Here is a 15,838-nt window from a genome sequence, read left to right on the forward strand (position 1 = left end):
CACATCAGGCACACATCATCCAGGAACATGTCACTCAGACACAAGCCTCTGTGTGTTGTGTTTGTGTGTGTGTGTGTGTGTGTGTGTGTGTGATAAATGGAAGGTTCAGTTGGAGAATAACAAAAACTGTTTTAAATTTTGAATATGGATGGGTCTATTTAGTGGGCGAGGGCGCCACCATCGCAGCTTACACCCCCGCGATGTTCGCGAACACTCCATCTGATTCGTAGTTACACCTGTGAGACAGGTGCATTGGATCCATCCATGTCCAGTGTCAGAGGTCAATCAGGAGTTAAACTAAAGAAATTAAAACAGCACATTTGAGCTAAAACAATAAAAAAGGCCAAACGGGCGGAGAGGAAACTTGAGGCTGCAGGTTTGATATTCAGGCACTCTCATATTTGACGCTCTTCTTTCTTTCTCCTGAGGAAATTTGCATTCCTGTGCACAGAAACGAACCAGACGCTGGCCGATGGTGGCGCGACAGCAACCGTCTACGTTGTCAAAAAAATTTAAAATGAAAAAATCCGTCCACCGTCCATTTGACACTTCAGGTGAGAAATCCACTCTCAGGCAACTCAGTCGACACAAATATTCTGTCTTGAAACTGAACTCTTTCTTATGACAAAAATCACTATAAAAGGTGATAATTCAAGTGGTCTAAAGTGCCTTTGGGCCGTCCTCCAGAGTGGCCCGTCCCCGGTCCCCTGAGGGTCCCTGTCCCTGCTGCTGTCTTTGCATCGGTTTTTCCCTGGACGGTCTTCAGCGGGATGGTGAGCCTGGCTGGCCGCCGTGCTGCTGGCGAGCTGCTCTATGGAAGCGTCATGCGACTCCTCTTTCTTTTGAAGGGTGACACGTTCAACTGTCGTCTGACACTTGTGCTTGGCAGCGTTTTACACTCATGTGGTCAGCGGTCTGACGACAGGGAGGTCGTGTGTCTCTGTGCCTGAGAGGTTGTGACTGTGCACCAACAGTGGATCCCCCGCACTTCACAGTAACTAATAAAGAAGACGAAGGCCTGAAGAGCTGTGAGAGCGAGGTGGTTATCATGTCCCAGGGGGGAGATGTGCAGCGTGACCTCATCAAGCTTCTTCAGCAGAGGTTAAAGGACAAGGTCCAGGATTTGTTGTTGCAATACTGAAGTGCTTCGCTCCTTGCAGGTTCCACACAGGATTTAAAGATTTCATGATGTGTTCTGACTAAAAATCTGCCAATTTCTAGGTTCCACACCCACAGGTCAGAATAAATGTGTGTGTGTGTGTGTGTGTGTGTGTGTGTGTGTGTGTGTGTGCGCGCGTTGAGACGGGTAGGTAGAGTAGGCACCTACTAGTTCATACTTGTGTGTGATAAGGGCCTATTCAATGGCAGCAGTCAAATTAGGTGTGAAAAACCTGTCACTGGTCCTTGATGTGATCTGGGGGGCAAAACTCTTTCACCTGGAGATTCACACTCCACCGTTGGCAGTGAACGCCATCGCTGGGGAGCTAACAGGACAAACCAACCCTTCAGAATAAACCCCACGTTTAATTCCCTGCACTTCTACAGAACTTCCTTGAGAAGTATCATGACCTGGTTCACTAGTGAGCTCCCACACACACACACACACACACACACACACACACACACACACACACACACATGCACAGGCACACACACGTGGACACACACACTCATACAACCAGCCAGCCGGCCGGCCTCTCTCTCTTTTTCCATGGCAGGACGTTGAGAGCTCTGATGGATGGGTGCTGTGTATGAATGACTGTCTCTATTTATTGAAGGTGGAGGACACAGATGCTGTGTTGTTGGGACAAGACTCACATCATGACCCTGTCAACCTGCATCACACACACACACACACACACAAGCATGTATAAACGCATGCACACACACACACACACACACAAGCATGCACGCATGCACACACACACACACACACACACAAGCATGCACGCATGCACACACACACAGACACACACTAATACACACATGCAAGAACATACAATTTCAGGTCAGTTCATGTGTCAGAACAGTCCTATTACCTGACCACTCACACACACTCACACACACACACGCACACACACACACACACACACACACACACACACACACACACACACACACACACACACACACACACACTGATCAGACATCATGTCAGTGCTGCTTGAGACCAGTCAGATAAGAGCAGTGCAGCTACCATGACCGTATCCATGAGCCTCCCTGACTTGCGGTCAACGGCTGCAAAAGAACCCTCAGACGGTGCAGCCATCATGGACCGCGAGCGCTTACTGCTCCATACATTGTCACATGACACTGCTGACCAATCAGAGCTGTTACAGGAAGCAGCCTCAGGTGAAAGGAGACCTGGGTGATGGAGTTTACTTCCTGATTTGTATATTTTCACAGGCAGAAATACATTTTTTCCCCTCCAATTTACCACAAGATGTGTATATACATACAAGTACAACACATGGAGATGTATATACACACGTGACGAAGAAAAAAATAGAACTAAATATTGGACTGATTGCTGATGTAAGATTTAAGAAGATTAGGTCATAATGATGGTCCTAAACGCCTGGAGGGGACCGAGCGTCTTCTTCCATCGCCGACGGGCTCAGGAACAAGAGCAGTCACCAAGTTGTGGCGTTTGAAGACACGTGAACGTGAACGTGCTGCTCTGCAGAATGAGGAGCTCCTTGCAGTTGAAACATTATTGATTCACTGAACCAACAGAACTGCTGAGTCACAGCATCGGAGCAGGAACCAGAGGGGAAACGCAGCAGTGACCGAGAGTTTCATCATCCCCACACTTCTCTCACTGAAAGTTATTGCTGTCTGTTTGGCAGTGAAAGGCAGAGGGGAGACACAAATAAGCAGTTGGCCAGATTTCTGCAAGGCCTTCAATCAAGATCCGCAGCTCTCACTGGCGAGACAAGACCTCATTGTACCTGCGTTCGCTACGCTCAGGCATGACTCATCTCAGCCCCACGCGCTGTTCACATACAGCTCAATAATCCAAAGCTCCTCATCACGAACCGCCATCGCTGCCTTTGCCTTTGTAAACCAACAAGACTTTGGAGTCCAAGTTGTCAGTCATGTAAAGAATGAAGCGACTTGGGAGCAGCCTGGGGGCGGCGCGAGCCTCCCAGCCTAACCTGACCCTAACCCCGGTGTTTGTGTGTCTGATGTCGTGAGTGGAGGCAGATAGGAAGGTCATGAGCTGTCAGTGAAGAGCGAGACAGGCTGCAGGACGCTCAATGAACACTCCTTTATAAGGAAGCGGGGCACTACCGACCTCCCCCGGGACCCCTCATGAATGAAGCACTCAGCTTTGCCCTCAGTCCGGTTCGGTGTGTCAATGTGTGTGTTGAGGGAATTACACAACTCTTCAGCTCCTGTAGATTCCAGTTCTGTTGTTTGTCAGCCAGTCAGACAGTGGAGGTATGAGTGTTGGGATGAGACGCCTCATGCTCGGTCCACCGAGACGCTTGTGCAGTGACGTCGGCGCCGACCTCATCTCGTGCTACCAAAATAACACAGTCAGCACTTTGTTTCATTTGCAAAAACACCTCAGTGTCGTGGAGAAGGAAGGCCTCCGTAACACGGCGAAGTTACAGAGCCTCGTTACGCCCTCCTGACAGCACAACCTGGCAGGCGAGAACCAGGGTGAATCCAGTGTGGCAGTGCAGAGAACGGAACTATGACAGTTCCCTTTACATTTATCACCTTGCTTCCAGTATTGCAATATATTGTAGTACTTTGTATCACAGGCGTACCTTGACATCGTATCGGCTGATTCTTAAAAACTGGGACTTAAACACCCGGGAGGTTCCAGTGAGCAGGAATGTGTTCGATGAACTCCAGACTGACGATGGCCAGTAACACAAGCCTTTTATTCATGAGAGAGAAACTGAGGAGCGTCCTTCCAACATGCGGATTCCCACCAGAGCCAGGAAGCCTCGACGAGGAGACATGCGATATGTCATTATTTATTCATGAAGCATAATACACCATATTAAAGAAATAAGTTGGTTCAAACTGTTTTATTACACCATTAAATTATTACATTATTACTTGACAGCTCCTAATGTCCTGGCCAGGTTTTTCTTTACATGATGGACAGCGTGATTGGTGTTCGAGCCGGGATCCATTTCACACCGGGAGTCAGCGAATTGTTTTACTGCTCTGAGAAACGCTGCTGTTTACAAGCTCAAGTATCCAGACACAGTGAGAGGGTAATTACTGAGAGCAGCTATGTGCTGACCCCACAGCTTTCCAGTCAGAATTATCCAGGAATGAAGATTGACATCCCGGGATTAAAACCGACATGAAATTACCCCTAACCAGCAGTGGAGCACAGATATACTGTACACACACACACACACACACACACACACACACACCTGATTACTAGATTTCCTATAATGAGAGTTGTTTTTGTTGTTTCTACACTATTATAGGCAGTGGGTAGTGGGCTCTGGACCTCAAAAATAATGTTAAAGGAGGCCACACACACACACACACACACACACACACACACACACACACACACACTGACCACAAGTACCACATTGTGAGAACAGCTTCTGTCAAATAAAAGCTGAGCTTCTGAAATCTTAAAATCTTTTTTCTGTCTGTCTGTCTGTCTCTCTCTCTCTCTCTCTCTCTCACACACACACACACACACACACACACACACACACAAAGGTATTTGTGATGACGTTGTGGGTGTCAGCAGACGTCTGGTACAGATCAGGTCTCTCCTGCTACATCACACAAACTCATCGTTCAATATTAGCCAAAATATTTTTCAGGTTGTTGCTTTTGTTAACTGTCCTTCATTGACTTGAACTGTCCTTGAGTGTGTGTGTGAGTGTGTGTGTGTGTGTGTGTGTATGTGTGTGTGTGTGTGTGTGTGTGTGTGTGTATGTGTGTGTGTGTGTTTTGTAGCTTCTACTATGTTGGCTCTACCCTCTGGTGAAGGAGACATGCTAGTTTTCTACTCCAGCTCAAGTTTAGCAGGATTGAAGGAGCTTCATTCGTCTTTGTTCTGTCTGTCAGGGTCAGTTTGACAGAAGCCGGAGTACCGGAGAGAACCCCCCCGTGCTCCAGCCGGGGCTCCACCCACAACCTTCTTGCTGGGGGACCACAGTGACGACCACCCGGGCCGCCTTGCGTGGAACTCTTCAGTCTTTATTACAGACATTCATCGTGGCCCCGACCAGCTTGAACCACCTGAACCCTTCAAGTGTGTCTCAGAACGACTCGTCCAACAGCAGTGGCGTGACAACCACAGCTATCACTGACTCAGAAGGTCTGAGTTTCAGTTTTTTTCAAATCAGTGTTTTTTGAAAGGACACGACCAACTTTCAATTAATTTTCTGACTGCATGTCCAAGATGCAGAAGTTTGCTTCAATGGGTCGCGTTTTGACAGCTCAGTGGAGCAGTGGTCCTCACCGTGGCCCCCCAGCAAGAAGGTTGTGGGTGGAGCCCCGGCTGCAGCACGGGGTCTTTCTGTGTGAGTCTCCATGTTCTCCCTGTTCCTGCTGGGTTCTCTCTGGTACTCCAGCTTCCTCCACAGTCCAAAGACATCAAGAGGGACCAGGTTAATCCAGACTCTAAATTGACCGTAGGCGTGGCTGGGAGAGCCAATGGTTGTCTGTCTCTATGTGTTGGCCCTGCCATGGACTGGTGACCTGTCCAGGGGGAAGGCTGCTGGGATAGGCTCCACCCCCACCACCCTCAACAGGAGAGGAGGGGGAACATGGATGGAGGGATGGATGATGGAGGGATGGATGGATGGATGATGGATGGATGGATGATGGATGATGGATGGATGATGGATGATGGATGGATGATGGATGATGGATGGATGATGGATGGATGGATGATGGATGATGGATGATGGATGATGGATGATGGATGATGACATTTTTGACATTCATGATGTGTTTATGAATGCTTGGAGTTCGTCTGATCCATCTTTGTTTGGCTGGTTTGTTCAGCCTGGCTCCTCCCACCTGCACCTGTTGAATGTGTGTTCAAGTTTTTATTCTCCTCAATATTCCTCTCACTAAACTGTCGAGTCAGGTTAGTCGGAGTGTTCATTGAACAGGATTTTGCCTGAAATAAGAACAAAGTTTAACAAAGCTGAAGGGTATTTTAACACCTTGTTCCACCTTGTTTGACTCAGTACCCCCCCCCCCCCCAGACAGCAGCAGATGGGACTCTTGAGTGTAGTCCACATGAAACGGTTCGTGTTCTTCTTTGTCATGGCAACCATGAGAGACGAAGAACCAATTTCACTGAGTGTGAAAATGAAGCATGTCGTCATTAAAAGCGAGTCGAGCCATCGCTTCTCTCTGAGCGCTGAGCTCCAAACCCTGGAGGACGCATGAAACGAAACCAAGTGACTTCAAGCCAGAGGAGAGGAGAGGAGAGGAGGAGAGGAGAGGAGAGGAGAGGAGGAGAGGAGAGGAGGAGAGGAGAGGAGGAGAGGAGAGGAGAGGAGAGGAGGAGAGGAGAGGAGGAGAGGAGAGGAGGAGAGGAGAGGAGGAGAGCCCTCGCCAGCTCCTGAACCGGCCTGCGCCAGCTAATGTAGCCTTAGCTTTGTACTGCCACTGATTGAATTGCTCCTTCAAAAATCCTAAACGTGGTGTTTTTGGAGGGAAGATCATCCGGCTGAACAAAGCGTGGTCGTCTCATGAGGTTTGTTCACCACACATCAGCTGATTTGTATCAATAAGCCAAAACCCAGAGGAGCAACTGAGGAGGGAGCCATGGAGGCGATCACTTCCTGTTGGACGTGATCGTCTCCATGGTCGCGCTCTGATGACATTGTCAGCTTCCTCTTCCTCAGCCTGCAGCCAGAAAACGCAGTCTTCATGTTGTGAGGAGGTGAAAACATCCCCACCAGTCCTTTTCTGTGAATTCCAGACGCGCGCCTGAGGCCTGGCGTCGTTCTTCTTCTTTGCTGGTTTTGACAGTCGAATGTTTATTGTGTCAGAATTTATTCACAGAAGAAGCCTCCAGACTAAATGAGACTTTTGTGGGGAACATTTTAAACATCCCTCAACCACTTCGACCCCCTTTTGTTGTTAGTAGGATTGAGGGTCTTTTTCAAATTTCAAGTCTCATTTCCCTGGAGGACAGGGAGGCAGAGCGACCTGGTAACCGATGGCTCGGCGGTTCGATCCTGTCTCTCCTCAGACGCTGAGACCGTGTCAAAGTGCCCTTGACCACGACGCTGAACCCTGACAGCTGCTGGCGAATAGGCCGGTGCCTCCAGCTTCCACCATCAGTGTGTGTTTGAATGATAGAGTGAAGTACTTTGTCAAGTACTTTGAGTAACACAAAGGTAGAATGGTACTCTATAAATAAATACTGAATCATCTAAGGATGTGCAGAAAAATACACTGATGGATATTCAGCTGATGAACTCTCACACAACTACAGCATGTTCCCTGTTACCTAGCTACCCTGAACACAGCGTGGTGTGTGTGTGTGTGTGTGTGCGTGCGTGCGTGCGTGTGTGTGTGTTTGTCCAGAGGTTAACAGCCTGTGGTCTCACTCGCATGCAGGGCCAAATCATTTTGGTTTGGCTCTAATTCTCTTAAACAGAGGATATGCTGCAGAGTTGCTATGTAATGTTTGTCCGTGTGTGTGTGTGTGTGTGTGTGTGTGTGTGTATGTGTGTGTGAGAGAGAGAGAGAGCGAGCAAGTGTGTGTGCGTGTGCAGCCAGACTAATATCATCCATACAAGCATCCTACCGAGCAGCATATGAGCAGTGTTTTCTCAGCTGTTGTGGGCTGTTCTGAACGTTACCCACATGCCACCTCTGAATTTCAGCCTGTTGCTACACAACAAAGGGCTGCTTGAATAGCGGCCCTGTAGTCGCTCTGGTTCTCGAGCAGGTCTCTGACTAAGGCCTCTGTTCACAGGGTACCCAGCAGATCCCTGTTCCATTCAAAAGAGATACTATTATTGTTGGTCATAGGATTTGAAGGCCCCTCACTTCCTGTCCTCCATCTCTCGACTGACAGACTGATCATTTTCCAGTTGGCTGTCCAGGATGGTGTCTCCAGATGAGCCAGATGTTGATTCGTAACAATCTTGCGTCTTAATCTACCATCACTAACGAACATCTCTTTGTGATTTGTTCAGTGTAATTTTTGAAGGACTGTTAGGCCCTGAGGGCCCCCGCGTCAGGGGCCTCGCCACCGCTCCACTCGTACTTCGCCTGTTTCCTGTGTGATGCCTGGGACAACCGCTGTCGTCTTGATGAGCAACTTGCTGCTAACCAGAGGGTTGAATTTACATGAGCTAAAAGAAAACTAGCCAAATGACTAGTTTGTCTGTTGAGTATTTGACATCAACTTCACCTGCGTGAATGAGTAAAACTGAAATAAGCCCATGTGTCATGGTTCAGCACTCACGCTGCCGTGTTGAGGGACGTTGTCAAACCTACTCAGCTCTCAAAATCCTCCAACTTTCTTAACATTCCCAGTTCCAGAGGCGTTCGGTTTGTCCTCTGACCCCAGAGGTTGGAAATTTCCCACTTCCCGGTTAAACGTACGACTGCATCCCATGTGTTGCAAATTCCCCACCACCAGTCCTCCTTGTGCTCTGAGAGTCTATTTCTAAATGTTTCTGTAGGTGTTTTCCCTGCTTGTTCACTTATTGTGGCTCGTGAACCATCCAGTCCAACAAAAACAAGACATGTACAACAAATCACTTGCAGTGTACCACATGATTATTCCCTGGAAACTGATCAGACACCAGGTGCTGGGAAGAGCAGACGCACGACCTGTCATGAATCAAGATAAAGATTTACTCACTGATATCCTTGTTACTAAATTATTGCATTTACTGGCTTGAAACATCCAAAATTGAGTTTTCAAACACACCTCGGCCCGACTCACTCCCACAAAACCACTGAGGAGCCTGTGAGTGAGTGAGTCAGGAGGATGGAGGGAATTTCCACGCCGTGTATTTCTTGAAGATTCGGCCTTGTCTACAGCTTCCCTCTGTAATTGAATTAGGAAGTGTTGGGAGTCCAGAGAGCTGCAAAGAGGATTGTAAGTAAACAGACATGACCTTTTAATCCCTGCCAGTGTTTGAAGTGCGCAAGGCCCCCACAGGCTTTTATGAGGTGTATGTCTCTCGGTGTTGTGCTGCGGAGGATTGAATTTCACAAGCGGGGTTAGATAGTTTATTTTAGAGGAAGGCCATGGACGTGGCAGCTGATGAGAAGAAGAGGAAACCAGTTACAGGAGATGCAGGAGGCAGGAGAAAATAGAGAAGAGAAGATCCACAGAGAAAAGGAGAACCTGTCAGCAGGTACTGACAGGTTCTCCCGGGTTGCAGTGGTCGGGTTTCCTTCTTCAGGTTTTAATGGAAACGGCAAACTTTGGAAATTTTTTTTTTTTAATAAATGTAGTTTTTGCCTTGTTTGTAACAGAGACTTGGAGATGCACTCACTCACTGACAAATCTTATATCATGTGTGTTATTCCAGAAAAAAAAATTGTCCTCGACTCAAGCCAGCAGCCACATGTACGACAACAGCTGGCGCGAAGGAGCCATCGCAACTTGTCCAACCGAAGGTAACTCATGAAGACTGCTCTCCGTTTTCAGAGACGGCGCCACAGCCATGTGTGGCGGTGCCTCTACGGCCATCTTGTGACGGCATTGTAGCTTTGTTTATTAGCCGCACGCCAGTTGATGGAAACACACGTCATGCACGTTTTTACCTTTGAAGACATTTCCACGCTTTAAATGAAAAGAAGGGATGTAACGTTTTTAAGATCTGTGTAAACGTGTAACTTACTGCACGCCGCTAGTTCCTCATCCTTATTCAGGACAGTTGTGTCAGAACTGACGTTGTCAAACCGCAGACCTCTAAAGCTGGAAGGCTTCAGCCTCATGAGACCATGGCAGTGAATAGAAACTGTCGACGTTCAGGACTGGACGGAACCACTGGGGACCATGAACATTGGCCAGAGATCATCAGCAATAGTGAACCAACAACCAGGGCTGCCCCTGAAGCTGATGCGTGGAGTCCTGCGTGGGGAAGCCTTCAAGTCTCGTGAGAAGGGTCGAGTGGAGAAGCTCAGATGAGCCGCCATTTAGTGACCGTTCCCGTTTATTCGCCCGTCAGGATTGTGAATCCTCACCCGTGGTCCTCCAGAAAAGCTGAGAGGAAGTCAGTCACTGTTGTTGTCGACTACAAGTTTAAGAATCATTTGTCCGTGTTTAAACCTTTCATTTGTTGTTTGCAGTAACTTGCTGGCTGCGGTCAGCGCCTGTGGTGCCGCCGCCCCACGTGGCCAAGTCACCCTTCAGTTCGCCACCAGCAAACTTGAAGAATCCCGTGATTTGTTTTCATTGATGGAGAAATCAGAAGCTCGTTGTGCCAGCAAGTCCTGCTAACGAAGACTGCCAACAGCCTCCCGGTGCCCTGCATATTTTCTGAGCTTGCTGTTAATACGACCCTCAGAAACAGAAGTGTTTCATTTAGCGTAGTTTTGTTTCGGCTCTTTTTATTGTTTACCATAAGTGGTCACCATGTTGTGGCGCTAACTTGGCTATAAGCAGGTTTAGCCTTCAGTGTATTGCGCTGGAGGTCACATGGCTGTAGAAATCAAGTATTACACATCTGAAAGCAGCGATGTATCACCGCCGTGTTCTCCCTGGGAACAAAACTGAGATGAATAACTGCACGTCTGGATTGTTTTTGTTATTCTAAGTCCTGAGTAAGCATTTCTATCATGAAAATTGGTTCAAACATATTTTGATTTGTGGATTTATCTTCACTGGAGTGCAGTTGGGAAAGTGTTAGCTTAATATCAACAATTAAACTGCTCCAGCAGACATTTGTTACCCCCCAGAGCAGCCAAAAGAACTTTTTCCATTTTGTTTGACTGATTTATCTCAAGATTATTGCCTGACAAAATGCGTGGCATCTATTTCGGGGATATTCCGGGTCTCTCTTCTCTGAAGACCTCCTCAGTGTGAGGTCCTGAAGCCTACCAAGCCACATGGAGAATTTACGACAGAGGACTTGTGCTGCATACCTTAGATTTCTCCTCAAACAGATCCATCTGTATGTCAGTACCTGCTCTCCATAAATCAACCTGATGAGTGGACAAACTAATAAAACAGGGGGATACTGTGCACAGGTCTTTGAGAGGCTACAGACAGTAAACCAGAGTCAAGGATACCTGGTTCCAGTGTAGTCCGGTCCACACATACAAGCTGTGCTGGTGAAGTCATGGAGCTAAAGTGCTGTTCCAGAGCATCAACTAGATGGCGTGCTGCTTTCAAAAGACGATCCCAACACACCGGGGCGCTGTGCCAAACCTCTGACAACTGCTGTGACACTTCTCAGCTGCTACCTGAGACGCACTGCGCTCACTGCACGGACAGCATCAGTCAGAGTCTGAAAAAGAAACAACATTCGGAGGCGAGACGGTGGTAAACCTGCCCCATGGAAAATGATTCCCTTTGTCACGGGGGATCATTCAGTTCCCTTGTAATTATGACGGGATATAAAGATACAAAAGATTGAAGCCATCATGACATGGAGGCAAAGATTATGCAAGAGCGTGGGGTGTGAGTGCGGGGTGAGTCAGGCCTCTGCTGACGCTCGGACAGCTTTTAGAGCCACTCAGCAGCAGCACAGCGAGGCTCAGCTGCTGCACATTCAGCGTGTGTGGTTGCGGGGTCGGCCTTGTTGTCTTGCTTGGCTGCCTTGCTGTACAGAGTGACTGCCGCCAAGTCAAACAGCCTTATACTCCACCGTTACACACACAAAATCAAACACATGCACTGCTTACAGTCTTAATTTAGACTTTATTTTGATTTCTCCTCATTATGAGGGTGTTGGACTGCAGTGCAGCTCTTTGACGCAGCCCAGCCCAGCTGCTCCCTGCACCGTAAATGGGTCACATGGGTTGTTTTCCTGGGTCAGAACTCATGAAAGATGCACATCGCTTAACTCACAGACTGGAAGAGGGTGTGAGGTCTATGTGTCGAATTCAGTGGGCAGCTGAAGTTATCTACTTCCTGCCAACACCTCAGGAGACCAGCAGGACTCGTCCCTGCACCAGGAAGCACTACCAGCCGCCGGGCTTGAAGGGGAAAGCAGCAATCACCACATCCTGGCCGCCCTGTGTGAGGGTGCAGTTGTCCACAAGGTGGCACTAGAGAAAAAACGTGTTTGTGCATCTTGTGATATCATCCATCCATCCATCCATCCATCCATCCCTCCATCCATCCATCCCTCCATCATCCATCCATCCATCATCCATCCATCCATCCATCCATCATCCATCCATCATCCATCCATCCATCCCTCCATCATCCATCCATCCCTCCATGTTCTCCCTCTCCTCCTGTTCAGGGTGGTGGGGGTGGAGCCTATCCCAGCAGCCTTCCCCCTGGACAGGTCACCAGTCCATGGCAGGACCAACACATAGAGACAGACAACCATTGGCTCTCCCAGCCACGCCTACGGTCAATTTAGAGTCTGGATTAACCTGGTCCCTCTTGATGTCTTTGGACTGTGGAGGAAGCTGGAGTACCAGAGAGAACCCAGCAGGAACAGGGAGAACATGGAGACTCACCCAGAAAGACCCCGTGCTGCAGCCGGGGCTCCACCCACAACCTTCTTGCTGGGGGGCCACAGTGAGGACCACTGCTCCACCCACAACCTTCTTGATGGGGGGCCACAGGGAGGACCACTGCTCCACCCACAACCTTCTTGCTGGGGGCCACAGTGAGGACCACTGCTCCACCCACAACCTTCTTGATGGGGGGCCACAGGGAGGACCACTGCTCCACCCACAACCTTCTTGCTGGGGGCCACAGTGAGGACCACTGCTCCACCGGGCCGCCCTGCAGCAACAATCATTTAATTGATATTAACATTACAGTACATGGTGTTACTAAGCATCAGCTATGGGACACATCTGCAAAATGCAGATACCTCCTCCGTCCATGTGAGGGTCCAAGGTCATGTTGTTATGATGCCATGTACGTGCCTTTGAGACAAACTGTTGGTGAAAACGAGCTCTAGAAATAAAATTGCCTTGCCTGTGAGGCGACGGTGCAGACCACTGCACCACCTCAATACACTGTAAACTGCACGTAAATCAGATGGTCTTCCTGTAACCACTGGGTGGCGCTATAACTTAAATTTAGCTTGCATTTGTCTTCAGGACATTTCTCATCAAACATTTGGAAACGACCCGTCCTTGTGAGTCCAGTTACCACAGTTTTCTGTGCTACAGCCAAAAATCAAACATGGCCGCTTCGCCATGGCAACACTGTTTATAACCTCACAGAAACCCATTGCCGAGTTGTTGAGGTGTCCCTGACCACATCTGAGAAGGTGCGGTGGAACCACTAGGGAGAGGACATCAAACTGTAAAAAACTAAATATTATTTCCTGTTGGCTTCTGAGGCGCTTTGACTAAACTGCCCCAGAATAGTCTCTTCCCCGTGGGGCCTCTTCACAGGGGGTCGGAGGGCCTTGGTCCATGTCCCATTTGGAGCATTGTCACTCTATTGTTTAGTAACTTGGAGTGTTTGTAGTGTTGTTGTTCCTCATCTGGGCGCGTTGTCATACTCACAGTCTGAGTCCTCATGGCCTCCTGACAAAGACAAAACAGAAGCGACTCTTGTCACCAGACATTAGCCCACTTACAAAGAGAAAAAAGAGGAAATCACCATATGATTGACAGGCCCTGGCGGAGCTGTGATGTCATGGACATATTTACATGCAAAACGATCATCTCAGAGAAGGTCGACGTCCTGCTGTCCCTCACAGAGCCGCCCTGCAGCCTGTGAGCTGATCAGCCTCCTGGCACGCCATGGTTGTGCCGTTGGTTCCTGCTTGGCTCAGTGTATTTGACATTTGAAGCTATTTTTTCCCACTCATGCTTTCTGCAGCTGGGCGAGCAGTCAGCCGTCCGTTGGAGGTCTGGAGCTCTGTGAAGCACCAGAGGGGAGAGAAGGGTCTCCATCTGCTTGTCTGGCACTAAAAGTGGGGGACCACAAGAGTATTTCCAAAAAACTGTGTGTTTTCCTATCAAGTAAACTACAATCTACTGTTGTATTTAGGAAGAGCGGTGGAACTGAGCTGTAGGTGTTCGTGTAGCCAGAGGAAAGCGTTGAAATTGAAGGAGATGCTTGAGTGAAATCACATATATGCTGGTGATAAGACTCCCAGGAGGGAGCGAGACTCATTAAGGAGGTGATAAATCACAGGGAGCAGTGCCAGAGAGCCATCACTCGGTCTCTGTCTAAACACTGCTCTCCCTCAGCCTTAGTAGCTGGAGTCTTGCTCCGACCCACACTGGAGATATTAGCTTCCTCGCTAATGATAATAACAAAGATTGCATTACAGCTGCCAGCGGTACCTGGACAACCGGAGGAGGCGGGAGTTCACAGGAGGCAGGTCCGCTCCGCTGTCTGCGTTTGTCTTCATATGAACCAATGAGTCTTATGTCTTCTAATCTGCTAAAATCTTTTATTTTTCACCAGGAAATGATGAAACCCTTCAGAGAAGGCTCACCCAGGAGCCAGAAGCCTCTTAAAGACCCACAGCCCCTAAGGGGGCCAGAAAACCAAGAATCGCTTGACCTTTGACCTTGGAACCCCATGTATCTAGAATGACAGCGTACTTGTGGCTGCCGATGAAACGCGAACCAGTGATGGGGCGACAAAGATCATCACGCATCTTTGAGGTGGCTGAAAAGGGCAGCTCCTGCTGGACATGTCTGAGAGCAGCGTTGGCCTGCTGGAAGGTTGTTGGTCTGAGCCAAATAGAAACTGATACATTTGGCTTGTCGTCAGTTTAGTTCGGACAACTGATCGACAATGAGAGAGCGGTGCTCGGTTTTAACTCAGAAGAAGGGGGCGTCCTTTTGTGTAAAATTACTGGCTAAATCAAAAATGTTGATCATCAGCCACGTCAGTCTCTGAGTATGGCAACCGTCTGTTGCCTTGTGCAGTCCCGCATGAACGCGACTGTTTCTGTGCCTGGAGAAAGACTTCTGGCTCCATGTGAGCGAACTGAACCAAAGTAGGCACCACTGAGCAGGTGGACCCCACGTTGCTGGCGCTGCTATTAAATCACTTTGTTAATACGACCAAAGTTGCAGTCATGAGAGAGCTGCATGCATTCTGTGTGTGTGTGTGTGTGTGTGTGTATGTGTGTGTGTGTGTGTGTGTGTGTGTGTGTGTAGGGGTGTGTGTGTGTAGGTGTGGTTGGTGTGTGGTTCCTGCCACTGTGCCACCCAGTGAGAGCCAGAGCGACAGTTATACCACCAAGTTTCCTCTGCTTATCACCAGCTGCTGGTGGCCTGACACTCTGACATCACGCAAACATCTTGGCATCATCAGGGAGGTCACGGCGGGACTGACTTGAAGACTTCCCGTGAACTTTCCCATGATGCTCGTCTGAGATGGCGGAGCTGTGCTTGCTGGTTGCGAGGTGCAACAACCCAACATACGGCAGCTTCATCTGATTAACTCAAGGAAAATGTTCTCCGTCAACTTGATGGCCGCATCTCAGAACTCAGGATAGGTTCCCATGTTTACAGTTTATCTTTGTTAAAAGGGTCCATGTGATTCACTTCTTGGTGTTCATGGTTACAAGGGACAGATAGAGAATCTCATCCGAGAGTCCCAGCTGTCGGTCTTCGCGCCTCGTTTCCAGATGTGTCTGGTGTCTGTAATCATACCGTTCATATCCTAACCTTAGAAAAGAGGCTAATTGATGCTGACTACACGCCTGCCTTCACTGTCACTGATTATCGAGCCACTAAA

The sequence above is a fragment of the Aulostomus chinensis genome, chromosome 3, assembly GCF_037954235.1.
Source record: "Aulostomus chinensis isolate RoL2024-O1b breed Wild chromosome 3, RoL_Achi_v1.0, whole genome shotgun sequence".
NCBI classification, from domain to species: domain Eukaryota; kingdom Metazoa; phylum Chordata; class Actinopteri; order Syngnathiformes; family Aulostomidae; genus Aulostomus; species Aulostomus chinensis.